Source organism: Trichoplusia ni, chromosome 19, assembly GCF_003590095.1.
Source record: "Trichoplusia ni isolate ovarian cell line Hi5 chromosome 19, tn1, whole genome shotgun sequence".
In the NCBI taxonomy this organism is placed as follows: Eukaryota; Metazoa; Arthropoda; class Insecta; order Lepidoptera; family Noctuidae; genus Trichoplusia; species Trichoplusia ni.
In genome coordinates this window covers 5,016,569-5,035,332 of record NC_039496.1, presented here as the reverse complement: position 1 = coordinate 5,035,332, position 18,764 = coordinate 5,016,569, and the positions used below count along the sequence as shown (strand labels likewise).

General features: G+C 34.2%; 1 protein-coding gene across 1 annotated transcript in view; it reads left to right on the top strand.

The window, feature by feature from the left end:
- Nucleotides 1-1,489: 1,489 nt before the first annotated feature.
- The window catches only part of LOC113503300 (limbic system-associated membrane protein-like), a 92,625-nt gene continuing 75,350 nt past the window's right edge, over nucleotides 1,490-18,764 (top strand). The window contains exon 1 of the mRNA XM_026885154.1: nucleotides 1,490-2,040. The gene's annotated coding sequence lies outside the window, so the exon portion shown is untranslated. The remainder of the gene's footprint in view (nucleotides 2,041-18,764) is intronic.

Below are 18,764 nucleotides of genomic sequence, written 5' to 3'. Positions count from 1 at the left end.
TCAACCTCTTTATTTGTAGTCGGCTTACTAGCGACGATCTCTTTACGCCTACACTTACTTTAATTTATTTATATGTAGATTCCTTTTATTAATTTAATTCTTCTTTTCCATTTTATTTAAAGCAACAATCAAGCATTCTACGCTACAATGCCAATTGTTTGTTAATTTATTAGTAAAAAAATCATGACGAAAATGTTGAAGTGAATGAAAATGAAGTGTTGCTGATGTCATAAGTACCTAATCTCTACTCTGTAGTTAGAAGAAGTCGTTGATAATCTTCGTATATACAGATGAAATAAAATCTACTAGTTATATATGAAATCCTAAAAACCAAACGTCTAGCTTTAGTACCTACTAAATTTATTCTTCAAATACCCATAAATTTATTTTCTCGAACGCGACGTGCCTTAAGCTAGAACAGTCAATACTTGAACTGAAGGAAACCTTCATGGATTTATTTTCAAAGAATTTTGCTGGCTTTTGTAAGGCGATTATTTTATGCATTTCCGATTTATCTCGTTTCTTTTGTATTCTAAGAAATAATACTAAGGGTTTAGTCTGTATAATTCCTTGTATGTATTATCAGATTATAAGAGATGATGGAATTAATTTGATCACAGCATTATGTAGTTATGAAATGTCGTGGTAGCCTTGCGGTTCTATGCATGGATTTATATTATTACTAGCTTTTCGCCCGCGCCGAGGTCGGTTATATCGCGTTTTCAAGAGAACTCTTCAAAAGTCCGGAATAAATACTATCCTATGTTCTTTCTCAAGGTCAACTCTATCTCTGTACCAAATTTCGTTAAAATCAGTTCAGTGGTTTAGACGTGAAAGCGTAATAGACAGACAGACAGATAGACTTTTACATTTATAATATTAGTAGGGATGCACGAGGTGTAGGGGCGATCCCAACGCAAGCAAAGTACAAATGTGACTTTAAAACTTATTTTTAGTTTATTTATTAATCTAAGACACACTGACAAACGGTGTAAGGAAACGTCGTGACCAAAACTTGGATTGAAAAATTGGAATCTTAAATTACCAACACGCAGTGAGTTAGCGTGCCGATCAATGCTCAAACCTTCCCTTATACGGGAAGTGGCCTGTGTCCAGCAGCGGGCCGTAAAAAGTTTGTGCATTTTAATTGAATCCTTAATAAATTGTATTTTTCATTAAACATTTAATTTGATTGTAAATTGAAGGAGAAAAACATAATACGTATTCAAAACTTATTTAAACAAAGTGAAGAACAAGTTATGCGTACAATGTAATTCAAACTTTTAATAAAACAAATTTGAAGACCTAATTGGTTTTTGATCAGTTTTGATACTTGACGACTAAAGTACAAGGTTATGTTCACTAAAAAGGTTTTAAACCCTCAATAAAAAATATTTAAAGAGGTCGTCCCGAAAATAAACAAGAATATTTTTTTACGAATGATGGCTTATTGGAAGGAGAAAAGCTCTCTCTCTCTCAACTCCCCCTATAAATAGTATAAACGACAATAAATTCGGTAAAAACTTTTAAAGTAAGTCAACGTCCTAATAAGAGACATGCGCGCAGATATAAAATCTCACGACCGATGTCATAATATTCCACAGAAGCGTACGAATAAGTAAATAAAATTGAATAATTTACGAGTAGGTTTTACCACAGAACGTCACAGGGGCGGCGATGTGAGATATCAAATTATAAGAGGTTGTGTGCACATGCGCGGTGGAGGGCTCCCGTCGCGGCCACCAGTCTGCCTCGCGACCGCGCTCGAATGGGCTGCTCCACGCTACAGCGGAATTCGAAACTCGAACGTCACGCGAAAGCAACTCTTAAAAAATAACGGACATTATCAGTGTGTGCATATTAAAAAATAATTAGTATTTTTTTTTCTAAAAAAAAATGTAATGTGTTTGACCTGTGGACATGGTTGGACTAGAAACTTTTAATTAGCGTACTTGTTGAGATTTTTCGAGTATTTGCGTTCATTATTACGGATTGGTGTTGTGCGTTGTTTTTGGATCAGTTTTGAAGTTTATGTACTTGGTAAGAATATGATTAATTAATACATATTTTAATTTAAATTACTATAATTAATACGGGAATTCGTTCTATGATGTAATTAAAGTTCGGACACGATTTCAATACCCATTTTAGAGCTTAAAAACCTACCCTTTAGAAAAAACCATACCAAATACCCATTTTTGACTTAATATTTAATATCCACAATTTAGGACATGTTTTGCTTTTTATTTATTTTTATTCTTGTCGCTTCTCTATTACTTTTTGACTTTTGTGTCTGCGGATAGCAGGCCAATCTAATTGACTGATAAGAACGGTTAGGACTGCGACAACAGTAGGTATGTAGTTATCATTAACGAGGATGAATACATTTTATTTTTAAAAAAGTATGGCCGTTAAAAGATTCAGTATTTTATTTCGTTACCTACCAATGTATTAAAAAAATGAGGAGCTGGCAGCAATTTGGCAAAACAGCTGACCAGGTTTTATGGCGAACCTTTTGGGAGGTCCACGTTCATCAATAAAGTGATACGGACAAATTATGATGATTATATTTTATTACGTAAGATTCTTCAGTACCTATATTTATCCGGTTTAAAAAGCCCATTTAAGTCAAAAAATCTATTTCAGTACGTAAATATTGTTAAATGAATATTTAAAGATTTTTCGTCAGATGGTACTTCAAAGCAATCTTTAATACCGTTTCAGAAGACGTATTTATGTAAATTTGACCTAGCGCTCAAAGTATACCGCCTACGTCAAATTACTCAGTCAATGTCAATTATCCGTAGCAATAAGCTTTCAGTCCTGGACTAATTACACGTTTTTGATAAGCAACGACTAATTTGCTAATACTTTAAGCTGCTAATAAATGGATAACAGGATTTAATAATGAATTTACTAGGAAACAAGGTCACGGAAAAAGGTCTTATGTTTTCCTTTTTTTTAAAACGTTTCCCGTTTAAAAGGCATGAAGTAACTGTCGAAAAACAGATTTAAGTTTTTCCTCTTTTTTAAGCGTTTCACGATTTTTCTTTTCATTGCGAGTAATCAAATGTATAACCAATATAATTAAGTGAATTAATAAGGATCTATAGTTGCTAAACTTAACTGAAAGGCTTTGTTAGAAGAATAAAACTTAATCAGGAGTGAGCATAGATGAAATAGGCACATTTATGTTCTGAGACAAGATTCGATGGTGAAATAAATAATAAGGCGTTAATGTCTATATAATATGATGATAAGAGTTATTTCAGATTCAGGGTTTTAGCTGCTGATTCAAATTAGAGATCTGCGCGATCCCAATACTATAAACGGGTATAAAGTTCCAGTTATATGGTGGTAGAGAGGATTACTGCTCTTGAAGCAGGACTGGTATCCAACTACTATAAGACGCTCTAAGGGCAAAGGTTTTGAGTCTCTGTCTGATAAAGGATGCCGCCTATCTTCCAGACGTCGTCAACCGTCATCCACCCAATACCTGCAATAAACCTTATCACAAGCCTTTTATAAAAAAGCTTTATTAAAAACCTTGCACAACAAGAGAACCCAAAAATAGCGTACATTAGCAACCATTCCTCAAAATATCGTCCACAAAACCTACATCGTTAAGCATAATCATGATTACAATGTCCCGAGATAACACCATTTGGTTCCGTGACAATTGTTTTACAAATTATCTTAATTTTAAATGTACAAGCCCCAGATACTTCCGAGACAGTTCTTGATACGCTGAAAGTTATCTCAGCATAAATTTATGTGTCTGCGAGGGAATTACATGGAAAAAATGTTAAAGCTCCCGTATTGCGATAAGTATTACGAAGTGGATACATTTTTCATATTTGTCCAGACTTTTGGGATTTACAGCGGAGTGTACTTAACGTTATTTATCGGTTCTTGACGGATTGTTGGGTATTCATTTAAGGATAAATATTTGGGTGGTTGCATATAGTGTGTTATTATTTTTATTTGGTGATTACAGTGGATGGTAGAGACTTCTGATTAATTTCGTTACAAGACATTCAATTGTTTTCCTCTGACTCTCCGTGGTTTTCGTTAGTTTTCATTTTTTTGATCCTGATTTACAGGAGTTGCAATGATCGACTGTCAGTGTAGGGAGCTTGACCCAAATAAACGAAATGATAATTATGATGTCGTATGTCAGTCTATCACCAGGCTGTATTTTTGAATGTGGACGCACTTTCACTGCAAGCTTTAGCTATGTAAGTCACCAGAGGGCGTACCAGAAATGCTCTCAATAGACAAATTCAAGACGCCGTGGCTTAATCATTTGGGAACTATGTAGGTATTATGCATTGTAATAGCTAAACTAGCTGACTTTTTTACAGAATGTTAATATTTAGGTGATCATTATAAAAGAAATGAATCGGAATTAAGAAACGTTCGTTAATGATAAAGATACAAAAATGTTATGGTCGAACAATATTTTTACAATTTTTTTCATTGCTGCGAAACCGAGTTGCACTTGAGCTTAACTTAAAATTACTTCACTACATCGCAAATTTACGAATACCTATATTACGCAGTTACCTCTTCTCTATCTTAGTTCCTATTATCCGAAAGGATAGCTTTGAATGGCATGCATTGAAGATATAATTACGCAATACCTAACCGTCAATGTATAGTTACATAATACTCTCTTAGTGCTGTCATTAGTCAGAACACTAGAATTTCATTATCCTAATGCCAATTATCATTCTGTTATGGATTGAGTTGAGCTTCGCTAATGTTCGATTAACCTTAAGATTCAACTGAATTGTTGACAGCTAGGTGTCCCAATCTTGGTATATAGATCATGTTAACGGTGGCACTGACATCTACCGGTAAGAGGTATCGTTTGTGTGGGCAAAAAGTTTTCTTGCTATATGGGAAAAAATACCAGAAGGATTCAAACACCACAGGCACCGTGTCTTTTTATAAACGTACCGGTCAATCCCAAAATCTTGTGGATATGACACCATAGCTTAAAGTAAGTCATATGCAGTCGTGGAAGCAAGACGGTACACTATACATTGTAGAGTGGTAAACTATTTCTATAAGTGCAATAATCTCATTTTTAAACGGTGATGGTAGGTGGTAGATGTCAGCTCTTGGCGACATATTAGAAGTATTAGTAAAGTACTGAATACAGTTGCTGTGACAGCCAGTAGTTTCGAGTTCGATCCCAAGGCACCCAGGGCACCGATATTTGAGAATGTTATCTGCGTTCTAGAAATATATATGGCTTAGTATTTCAGAAGGGTCGTCAAAATGAGTATTCTGCTCTGGTGCTCTTTCTCCTATCGTGTCGGATTGCTTTACTATTGGGCTATGAGAGTAAGCGAAAAGAGAGTTGGCACACACATTTGTTCACTATAATATGTAGCTCGCAGCTGGCTTTTGTCTTGCGACACTAGCCGTCTGCCCGAAAATCGAAAATTACTACATCTACTTGGATTTATAATATTTAACATGTCTCTTTAAAAAATGAGTATGGTGCACGTCCTGGCTACGACATGAATACTTTTTTGATAGCATTCGCACTACCTGAACGCATGCATGTAGACTGTTTTGTCGGTGGATTTGTATAGATCCTTATGAGTGCAGTTGGTAGGACGAGCTAGGAAGCTCATTAGGTGCGCTACATTTTGATGAGAAATGCTGTATGTGATGTTTTTTTGAACTTGTTTCAGGACTGTACTTAATGCTCATTTTAGCAATTACTTTATTATTTTTACTACGGAAAGGCGTAAACTTAGATTGGTAAAATATTTTCATTCTTAACTATTTATGGGTAAAACTATCTAAAATATTATTGAAGAGCACGTAGAATACGTAGAGGAGAAATCTGTAATTTTTGTCACACGTATTGTCGTAAAATTGACTTCCTAAATAAATTATAATGTTACAAAACTATATAGCCAAATGAAATTATTATTACTGAAAATTATTTATGAAAATTAGATAGATTTACAAATTATCCAATGTTCCCATAAAATCAAATAGCCTTCAGCTATTGAATTACGTCATCAATTTTGAACAATGAATCATCGATGTTACAATTTCATCCTTTGTGCGAGAAAATAATGTTCTCGTTATAGTTCCTGTACTATGAGCATCTAAAGTTTGACTATTGTCGTTGCGTGAGCAGGATAGCGTTATACTGTGCATAATAGCGTCGTCTCGCTTTTTCAACAGCAACGGATTTGCACTAACAGCTCATAGTAAAGGTGCAGAATTCAGCTGCTATATTAATTTTACTTTGATAACACGTCGAGTCCAGTTTGTATAACAGGTCCTTTTACGCATTGCCTCTTGGGCGTTTTGGGTAACTCATTATAAAATATAATGAGTCTGTTACACCCGGCTTTGTCTCGGCTTCAAATTAGATCGGGTGACGTTTTAAATAAGATTTTAGGGAAATACAAAATTTCGGAAACGTTTTAGGTGTGTTATGAAATTCACAAGTATTCAGAGAATAATTATATAATTTTAACACTTTTTGAACCAATGTCACGTGTGGTTTTATAACTTATTTTTCAGTTCCTTGCAATACTGCAGTATGACTTGTTCCTATATAGGTCCTTTAAAATACATTTGCGGTCTTGCCACGACTCCTTAAAAAAGTGTTATGGCAGTCTTTCAAAAAAGATACTGCTCTGCCCTTTTTTCTTGGGAAATCATCCAATGATTCCTTCCACTTCGGGTTGAGAGAAATAAAGTGTCAGACTCCTACTGACACTGACCACATGTTCCTCCCTTTGCCGTGTACCAGGGCCACGGTAACCCTTTCGGACAACCCCGCTGCCTCGGCAGGGACCGCTCTGTACCTGCAATGTGCTTTCACTTTTCCACTTCATTAAAATTATTTGAAGACGTATTGGTGGAGATTTTATAATAATTTCAAATATTTCAATGTGAACGATAACTTGATCAAACAAAATAATGTTGTTGCTAAGCAGGAAAATGTAAAGGCAAATCATTTTTCATACTTTTTTTCTGTGATAGATTACTTTTTGTTTGAAGGAAAATTACCGATTGAGAATCACCTTGTTGGTAACCGTGATTTGTGGCAGAATTTCTAAAGAAGCTTTGTTTAAAAATTTGTTGCGTTAAACAATATAACAATAAGGGGAGCGTAATAACTTATAGCAACCATTTTGAGCATTATTTGGTCAGTATAATTTTTTTTTACAATGACGATTCAATTTGATATTATTTTTCTAATCCAATAAATTATATTTTCTACTTAATTTAAGTTATATGACTTATAATCGTTATATGATTGTAACGTGTAAGATAATAATTAATTCTCATAATAATGCTGAAAGCTTTTTGCATAGTAATTATAGGGTATTCCAGTACATAATATCATCAAATAAATTCACAAAAACTTAAAGTTAAGTGAGGGTTTCTTTACTAATAAATATATTCCAATGGAAAATGTCAGAAGACACGGTTTACTCAATTCAATTTAATATTGGAGTTTTTTAATTTCGAAACTGTTTTATAATCAATACGGTTGCTTTGACGTGAAGTAGAGGGAAAAAATACTTTTCTCATTTTATTGGTTCGTAATTGAATGGTTTAAAAATCGAACTAAGTGAGTCTTTGCACGTGGTGCAATTGAGTCCTTATCGATAGTCTTGATATTCATAGCAGCCTTAAATCCAAGCAGTAAGGTTGATTTTGCTCTTCAATGTTTCTGACAAAAATATACTGAAGTGCAACGCTACTTTCGTTAATTAATTAATATTTTTTCTATTTATTGGCAAAGCTTTTCCTGATATTTTAAGGCTGCATCTCTGTTCTCGGCTTTGATCTACCCAACCACTTAAGATGAGTGACATTAATATTACCAAGAGCTTCTAATGTTTATGACCAGTGATAAAATCCTGAGTTCGGTAGTTCAAAACGCGCGAGGAAGCCGTTGTCCACTATTGGCCGACGGTAGGTACGTGATGAAGGACACCGACTAAATGCTAAATTAAATAAAATGGAGTAATTGCAACACCGTTCAGTTTCGGTCAGTAAGAGTCAGACACTACTTGCTTCCTTCCCCGGGAAGGTGTGTGTCTATGAGGGTACTACAGGCTAACTAAGAATAGTATAGAGAATATGTAGAGAATATCTTAAATAGAGAATAGTATCTGCGGTGGCAGATACTATTCTCTATTTAAGATTCGGTGATAAAGATGAACGAGGCGAGGAGGCTGACTCTCTTTACACTGTACGACGGCCACACATTACGAGAAAATCACCAGCTGGCCCTCCGTACTAGCTTGCGGAAGCCGTTGGAAGTAAGAAAGATTCCAACGCATTGCCATATACCGATACAAGCACGAGGATGACGTAGTACGGCGTTTTAGGTTTCATTCATTATAATGTCTATCTTTAACACTCTGTAGGACATATTATTATTTAAGCTACATGTTATAACTACTTAATGGTATGGTACTTGGGTAGTGATTTATTAATGAAGTTATTACAACCAGCCTTCACATTTGGCTTATGCCCATCGGTAGAAATGTACATTAATGGGTAAATGTTTAATTTATAACTACTGATATTGTAGTGTATGGTAAGTATGGTCATAGTAAATTAGTTGGGTAATACTGAAAAGGCCAACAAGACGATCATAATAGCTTGCAGCAAGCTTGCTTAAAACACAATTTAATAGCGTTTTTTTTAATATATGAATAGACTGTGTGAGAATCCACTGCTGAGAAAGAACTACCCTTACTTAAAACAAATAACAATACTTGTAAACTCGTGATGAAATGTGAAAGAAAAGATATGAATTTTCATTTCCAAACTAAAATATACTCATTCAACTAGACAGGCAAACAAACTCATGAGCTGGATTATGTTAAAAATAGTCACATAATACTCTATTCTCTGTACCTTAAAATAAATTGAAACGTTGATAAATAAATTATTTTCATATAAACGTCTATACACTAAACATATAAGACAGAAATAGAATAATGAAACCGGCTAAGTGCGATTCGAACACTCACGAAGGGATCCGTACCATTTTCAATAAAAAAATATAGAATCATGAATTTTCTATTGAACTAGCTGTTGCCCGCAACTTCGTCCACGTGGTTAGAATTTTCCCCGTCTTTTCCACATTTTCCATTATATCTTCGCTCCTATTAGTCGCAGCGTGATGTAATATAGCCTTTAGCCTTCCTTGATAAATGGTCTATTCAACACAAAAATAATTTTTCAAATCGAATCAGTAGTTCCTGAGATTAGCACGTTCAAACATACAAACTGTTCAGCTTTATATATTAGTATAGATTATAAATAATATATACCGGTAGACGTGTTTTGTGTTATATATTTTACATCGACTGCAAAAATAAATAACCTATGTAAATTTCAACAGTTTCAATATCACTTTTTCTGTGATTCAGCCTTGTGACATATGGATAGACATTGGAATCATATTCGAAAGGTTCGGTTTCATTCTTTGGTTGCGGGACCTAAAATAGTATCTACATACTTATAATTTAATATGTACGTCGTCTGATGTATAATTTAGTTATTGAAGTCTACCTCAATGAATTGAAAGAACCAATAACTTTGATGGCAGTAATGATTTGTGACAGACAAATGATACCGTTTGATCGAATGGCATGTTGTTAGCATTTCATATAGAATTAGCATTATTGGGTGCAAGAATATGAATTATTTTAACGCTTAGTTGAGTTTTGCTCTTTGGAATTTAGAATAAACTAGCATGATCTATGCGGATGAGTTGGAGTTTTACTGCATTTTACTTGTAGAAGAAAGTTCATGTTTCGCTTTTTAGCGCTTCTGCGATCCATATAAGTGTGTCTGCTTGTCCGAAGTCTGGCCGTCTTTGCGTATGCGACTTGAATGTTTGCATAGCATAGGTTGTAAAGTAGTTTTTGTAGTTTTTTAGTTATTTAGTGTTGTAAAAGTATACGCAATCGGCTGCGGGGTTAACCAGACCAAAAAGAACCACGCCACGCGGTCTGTATCCATGGTTTCGATTACACGCGAGCATCATATGATTTGTAAACGCTTATGAACTTTACCACGACATCTTTAAGTTTATTTTCGACACTCACATTCTTTGCGCTTTGCTCTTTTTAGTTTGTACTCAGGCTTAACTTTATATGAGTAAAAACGTTTGATATAGAAACACTCACATCTGCTTTCCCAAATGAAACGCCTGACATCGCATTTCCATTTGTTACGAAGTTGATGATGTTTCGCTTCATTTAATCACATTGTTCATACAAGATCACTTCGTCCTTGACACGACCTTTATAGAAACATCTCTCATTTGTTTCCTTATATTTGTCTTCCTCTCCAAATTGTTTTGTTCACGCTTCCCTGCTTTGACAATCTCTTTTCGTTCGTACATCACACAACTTTAAGATAAAAAACCTTTTTTGTAGACAAACAGTCAAACATGATTTCTTAATTTGACATGCGATTCGATTTTTTTTTTGTGGCACTCAATTTGAAATACAAGATAAAGTGACCAATTAAATTATATTTACTCAAATATAGAAAAAATCAAAATATTTTTGTTCAAGAAAATTATTTTCATTATATCTATGTCATCTTATTAACTCTCGCTGTGTAGGTACTTTATTTTGATTTCATTATTCTAAAAATATAAACCTTGTGAATTGACTTTTCCCGGAAAATAAAAATAAAAAGGACTCACATGTTATCACATTCACGTGTTTCTACTTATTGATGAATGTCTTATAATAAATATTGTGCTTCAAATAATTGAGCTTTCAATGTCATTGTTTTTATACCGAGAAATAATAAATGTTCTGTCTTTTTCCTTTATTGAGAGTACTTATATTATATTTAAAGTGGACTTATTATAATTGCTGTTCTTAAATTACGCGTGATGTAACCCAGTTAGTCGGTACCTATTCCGAATTTACCGTAAGTTGATGTTTTTTTTTAAACACTTACGTAAGATCATTGAAGAGAAATATAAACTGGAAAATATGAAAGAAAGCTCTAAAGAATAAAAATTACAAAGGAGAAATTTCAGACGCACATACATCACCGTATATTACATACGTCACCTATAAACAAACAGACGCTTGGCCTCAGTAAAATCTGTTTAAAAATCAGTAATAGGATTCAAGCGAGACGAAATGTTTTCCCGGTGCCTACTGCGCTTAACGTGGCTTAGCTTAGATTTCAGGACAATCCAGTCTGATTGCACAAACGCTTTTTCCGAAGCGTAAAATTTTTACTGCCGTCCTCACTGACGGCCGAAGGATGGACTGTTTTTTTATAGAAAATTATCCGGTAGTTCCTTCTCGATTCGTGGTCTAGTTTTTATCTAGACCGAGATCGTTTGCCGACTGTTTGCATTTAAACCGGAGTCAATTACTTTTTAAATCCTGTACGGACTTTTAAAGAAGCACTGGAATTGATTTAAAAAGGTATAAAGTGACAGTTGTAGATTAAAAATATGAGTAATGGTTACGTTTACGTTGGTATTTTAGATTTAAAAACTGCAAATAATCAAATAAAAAGAGTTTTATTACTCTTCGTAAGTTCGTGTTTTTAGTCTCCTAAAATACTCGGGTTATGTTGAACAGAATTTCCGAGTCGCTTCCAATAAAATCTAAAGTTATTTATTAAAAACGTCACAACTATACGAATTTCGGAAGTTGATTTCGAAGGCGAGTCCTATAAAATTAAGTAACATCCATGTTTTTACGATTATTACCCTCTTATGATCTCAACCTCGCATCGAACTGAGAATCCGATACGCACTTGGCGACTAAAGCTAACTTTTCCAATATTTTTCCGTATCATGGAACGAAAAGTTTTCTAGATAATATACGTGGATATCGGGTTGAAGTCTCGAGAGAGCTGATACAGATTTCCTTTGCCGATGATTACACAAACGCGTATGGAATGACATTAAAACCCCGCAAACGACACGCAAGGGTTTGCGAATATTTTAATGCTTTTGAAATCGATAACACTTATCGCGCAGTGTAGCATCACTAAACCTTCTCGGAATTTAAATAAAATCCGTATTCGAATTTATCGGTTCGATTTTTAAATTAAAAGCTGGTGGAATGTTAAGTATTTAGAAAATTAAATAAGCATTGCCAATTCAATGAGTTTAAGTGAAGCTATTTTTTGTTGAGAGCTTTTTGTTTCGAGGTTAGGCGAATACTTGGAATTTATAGAAGATATTTAGAATTAGAGTATATATATTATTTTGCAAAAGTCTCTCTATCTCCTTTCTTTCGGCGAAACTTTTTTCTAAGTTAGGGTCGAATTCTAGTCGACCAGTTCCAGCTGAATATGCCGTTTTTACATTGATTAAGTATTTGACGGCCACAATCTATTTTGCAGAGTGACCCCGTCTGTCAACTCTTCTTAATAGTAGCATATTTTTATTATTTGATTTATCTATTTATACAAAACTTCTTTCTTTTTAAACGCTTTTTAATCAATCCTATTTTTACTCCCTAAAACTCTCAATTTTGATTATTTTCTTTTACTCAAATGAACATCACACAAATGCTTTTCCATCTTATTCTTGATTTCTAGTGTTAAACATTTATTGCGTTCAGACTGAGGCAACGAGCGTGGAATCCCCGAGGACAAGCATGCGAACATTCGAATTCACAAAAGTGCTCTTAACGTACACAACTACATACAGAATACGTATGGAATACAACTCGTATTATATAGGTATATATGTACGTATGTATGTAGTGATGACTTTTATAACACACTGCATTTCAAGCTCATTTTTTTTAGAGTTTCGCTCCTAAGGGATGTTAACGGAACTTTATTTTGGCGTTGCTCTGCTTTCAGTCCGTCGACCCGTCCGTCTGTCAACAAGCTGTGTCTCATGAACCGTGAAAGCTAGACGATTACAATTTTAGTATTTAGGCAAAAAAAAAATATGGTCTCTTCAATTTTGCTATCTTCAAGTCTAAATAGGAGTCTTAAATAGGCTTAATACATACATTTAAATCAAGTCAAAACCTTATGAAATCAAGACTATTTGAAATATACAAACTCATTTTAATTTTTAATTTATGAATGGAATTTATATGAATATTAAAAACCACAAAATCATATAAATACGATCGTAAATAAAATCAAAACATCGCAATTTAATAATTACGTGGAATCGTTTGTGTGAAGCCTCATCGTTTATTTAATAAACCGTACATGTAATACGTTGTTGTAATAACAACATAATTACAAAAGAATAATCTAATTTGTTTTAATTATAAGTAGACTATACAATTAGTGCTATTTTTGATTGCCTGAATATAATCTAGGTCTAAGTTGTTCGGACTATAAACTGTTTAAACAGAGTATGTAGAGCAGATTTTTTTTTTATGATAAGCTACCGGTACTTCAAGGCATTTAATCCTGTTGTCCCGTAGTTTAACAAACATTCAAGTCACATGCACAAAGACAAGTATTCGTATATCACAACAATGCCTTGTACTAGGCGGATATCGAACCTGCGACAAGACGCGAGCATTGCGGGAATTGTTATAACCTGGTACCGCTGTTGGTTTATTAGTCCTTATGAGACAGAAATATTAACCTATACCATATTAGTTTAACGAAAATTAATAAACAATCCACTACTTATTGAAGAAAGCAATCTATTTCAAATGAGTTATTTTGAGTTCTTTTGTTGCTTTTGTTTATTGTTATCTTGAGTTATTTTGAGTAGAAATTAAAATTCCGAGCTCGTTTTAAATGATGTTCTATAAATAAAAACATAATTTGAAACTCGCAAAAAACAGACGCAAATCAACGAAACGTCAAAAACAAAACAAGCAATGATATGCGATCTCACGCTTTGTTCGGTACTCACGAAATTTTATATTAAAAATAAAAAAATGTAGCTAAATGGCTAAAGAGACGAATACACATGTTTGTCTCTAACTTTACGTGAATTTGAATCGTTTACAACCCGTTTAAATTTTCAAGGCAAATTGTTTAACAAGTAGAAAACGACAGTACCTACTCATAAGCAATCATATTTTTTAAAGAACATTAATGGATGAACGTCTCCAAATAATAACTACTGGTACTTTACGTTAAATAATAAAAAAACAACGAATTCGATTCATCCAGTCCGAGGTTCTGAGGAAACAAACATAAAAAATACCGAAGAATTGAAAACCGAATACTTTCTGAAGTCTTTTAAGACTTATAGATGTAATAAAACGAGCTTAAAACCATGAATATGACAAACCTCTCACCTTTTGCATAAACTAAAAAAAATATTTAAGTCAGACCAAAAACTACTTAGTCGGTCCTTACTCCTTGCCCATGGAATTAAAAAAAAACGTTTATGTAAGGGCTTGATTACACAAACGTTGGTGTGTTTCGAGTGAGCGGGCACCTAGCCACTAGCGTGTAGCCAGTCAACTCGATCAAAGGCATTAGTGTACACCCAGCCGAGCGAGAATATAGATCTAACGTGTTTTGATGTTTGTACTATCTAACCCTCAAATTGTTACTGCTTTATTATAGTAATTTATGCTTTGAGATCATATTTGTATCTACTACAAGTATTATAACCCAAGTATTTTATAAATAAAAAGTTGATAAATCTGGTCACAGACTCAGACTCACGACAATGAGAGTTTCAGCAAAAAGATCTCCACCCATCAAATTGAAAACCGTATCAATCGTTGCTTGCTTAACCATGTTTTTTTTTCTTTTAGCGCAAGAGAAACATTCTACCTGTGAAAACTTCAACAATCTGGCTTTAACGGTTCATGAGATTGTGTCAGGTGGACAAACAGCGGATCCCCAATAACATGTTTTTTTTCACCCTTTTGAAATAAGAAAACATGATCTTCTTGGCGGTCGCAAATTAGAACCTATTTGCATAGAAAGACCACTGGCTTGCTTTTACTATAAAAATAGAACCACTCTTTATGAAAAACATACTCCACTGGAAAATGGAGAATGCGTGAATAAAAAGGAATCTTTATTATATGGATGTGGAAGGTGGCTTAGCTCCGTCTTATCCGCTCAGTTCTTAGGAATACGCGAATAGAATACATGATGAAGTCGTGACGAAGGGCGCACTGTTTCCTAATCAATTTTAATTAAATGGGCAAAGTTCCAGTCGTCACCCACTTTGTAAACTTGTTTCAAGGATATCGTAGTTTTCAAATGTACTACTTTTATGGACAGTGTAGCGATGTTTTTAAGGAAAGGTTTAGAAATAAAGACGGATAATGTTTGAGAGTATTTATAAAATTTCAACAATCAAATATAAAAACGGGCAAACCGTTTTGGATGCGTTATTTTTTGTCAATGAAGTAAAAATAAATCTGTCAAGACGAATGCCATCTCAGTCTGCCCGTGACCATGATACCTGCAAAGGTTTCGAAACGTCGGGAACTAAAATCTAAAATTAAACCACGATAAAATCCGTAAAAGTAGTTTCATTTCAATAAAAATAAATCGTTTTTGAAAATATTTTAATCTTTAAAATTATATCACATTGGATGCGCTGTGAGCTTTGAACTATATATTATGACGTCTAGTTATAGATAGTATTTAGATGATGTAGATCATGATAAGTAGATTCCCGTTCGCCCGACATTAACTATGACGAATGTAATTGCCAGCCGTAACTTTTCCTCCGACGCCTTACCAAGCAAATGGAAATAAGTTACACAAAGTTTTGTCAACTATGAATAAAAGAAGTTGGACGTTCTCTCGTTACTATGGCATGTACCACGATACATTGAAGTAAGAATGTTGTCGTTGAGAAAGCGAGAGAGCTTCGTCCAGTGTAAAGTGTTGTCTCGTTTTTTAATAGTAGAAGTTCTACTAGCTCGCAGTACTGGCAAAGATCTAATACTTCCCCTATTTTTTGTATTTATTTATACGCTGTTATGACAACTTGAATGATATTTGCGCACTTATATAATTGTTATTTGTTTTCGCTTTCGTGGGGGTTGTTTTTGAAAGATTTCCTATTCATGCCGTGCCGAGTGTAAGCTTTATTTGAATTTCGTTGGAAATGTTTATCTTGTTACATTGCCTTGTCTTTTCAAGGATATAAAAGAATTCTCGGTAACAGAGTTTACATAGAACCGTCAAAATTAAAAAGCACCTTTACTGTAACGTTCTTTTCTTTGGTTAAACCCACGTTACATAAGATAAAATACTATTTATTTCCGTGAAAAGGCTAATTAAAGATAAATTAGATAGTTAAAATAGGCATCCATCAAAATCCAAACTGTAGAAAACGCTGCCTATTTTCGTTGTATGAAAACAATCAACTAAATATCACGGTTTATAAGATACAATTTCGTAACTAACCGACAGGCATACAGCGGAGCCTTAGAAACACGTTTTCATTTTTTCTTTCCGGGTACGGAAACCTAAAAATATTAATCATTTCTTTGTCAATAGTTTTCTCATAAACGTATCCACGGAGCAACATAACCTAGAAATAAACGGCGAAACTCGTACATCCAACAAACTTACACTGCGGTGCACATTAAATGTGTCAGTTGCAAGTTCCATGGTCGATTGGTGGAAACGCGGTAATATGTTACTTGTAAACACTCAGTTGGTAACTTATTATGCTCATGAGTACACAAAGTTTCAACCGAGTGTGTTATTGCTATGCAGATTCAACTGTTTGTCTTAACAAGTTGGTACAGTGCTTGCCAAATAACAAGTGGAATTTACATTGATTGGCTGACTTTGTCAGTTAATTTATTTTAGATCTATATTAAAAGAAGATTTATTAAAAATACTGATCACGTTCGAGCCGGTCTCGCGACATTAACGGTTCAGTACAAACATAAGAAATCGGAAAAAAAGTACTCAATTATGTCCTTGCAATGTTGTCATGCTCATGTTCATTTTAAGTTGTGCCAAATGAATTTTTTCGTTTTTTCTCTGGTTATGAAGAAAATTACAAATTAACAGCTCTCTACTCAAGTACATAAGGTTACTGGCACACATACAACATAAAACTGTATACCTATATACTTTTTAGGTCCAGAGCTTGAAAATGCTCCTTCTAATTTTTTTCATAAAGCGTTCTCACACCTGGAGACGCAAACGAAATTCGAAGGATTCGAAATGAATGAACGTATTTGAAAGAAGATCTTATGTGTGAAAATATCGAAATCATTCGCCACCTTATTCGGAACTGCCCATTTTTTATTTTTAAAAATCCTAATGCCGTTGTGTCAACGGAGGTTTACATATTTTCAATACCCATCCAAAAACACACTCAGACTCAGGATTCGTGGTCATACACGGGGATCGAAACCGTGTAACGTCGCACTCAGTGAGTTTGGCTTGGTGACCTCAACCATTTGGCTATCCGAAACCAAAAATTAAGCAGGATTTAAAGATACAGATTACACGAAATCATTTATCATTATCATCTCAGTTTATAGCTGTCCACTGCTGGACATAGGCCTTTTGCGTTCTCCAGCGCGACCGGTACATTGCCACCTGCAATCCACGAGACCCAGCGGCTTTCACCAAGAAATCACTACCTCTATTAATTCATATCATACCTTTATTCAATTTCTAAACTTTAGTAATAAATACCTCCTCTCTACTCTAAGTCACACAGTAACAAGCAACGGTAGTTCAGATTTAATAGCAAAGACAAACAATCTTAAGTTTAAAGTCTGCTTGTCTACCGAAGTCTAACCTTTTATGTCCGGTAAGCAATGTTAACTTAACGTACTATGAATATTACAGAAGTCGGGATTATTAAAGTTGGTTATCTTTAATACAGTTGTGTACATTGAAGTTTTAAGTGAAATTCTTTCAATGAACGCTTTGAAGAGGCTTTGGGAGTCTTATTTGTTACTTTTTTCAAGGGAAGCGAAACAAAATGACTATTATAAAGACGTATAGGACGCTAGATCAAAATTAGCGATCTGCAGATCGTACATTTGTCATTTCATTACTTGTAGGTAAAGATGTCTCAGGTATTCTTTTCTAAAAACGAAACCCTATTATCGAGGCTCCGCTGTCTCTCCTTCTGTCCGTCACCAGACTGTAGGCATGTCAATAAACCGTGATAATTAGTGAGACATAATTTAAGTTGTTTAGCTAAAGTTATATCTGGCTAATATTTGAGTCCGACTCGCACTTCTTTATTTTATTAAAGGATTTAATCTTTGTGCAGCGGGAGGTTTTATAACATTCAAGTCACATGCGCAAAAACACCAACTTCTGTAGATCATACAAAGGCTTGTAAGACGCGATGATCGTCCGCGACACGTCTGTCATTGTGATCTATAACAACAACGCATTCAAGAATACGAATCATACATAATAAAACATGATTTTCAGACCATTAAAAAATTACTTCGAACCGTTGAAGTCAGTTTGTTCCAAATATACATAAAAATCTCTGTTGCTTGCTGTGATAAAAGGATTCTGACAATAACCCATACATTTAAAAGCTCTGAAAAGATTAACACTCCTTTTTTAGCCAGTTGTTCAAAAACGCGTCCAATGTTTCATCTATACAATATCTAAGATATTTTTCTGTAAAATATTTTCGCCTCGCAACTCTTTTCTCCATATAATCCATATGTTTTCACAACCTCTGAGTTTAATGCTGACTTCACTAAAAGATCTCATAGCACTTTGTTTGGAAAATAAAGAGCAGTAAAGTGATTGTTTAATATAATAACACATTGAGATGTTTTCTTTTTAAGGTAGGTTTT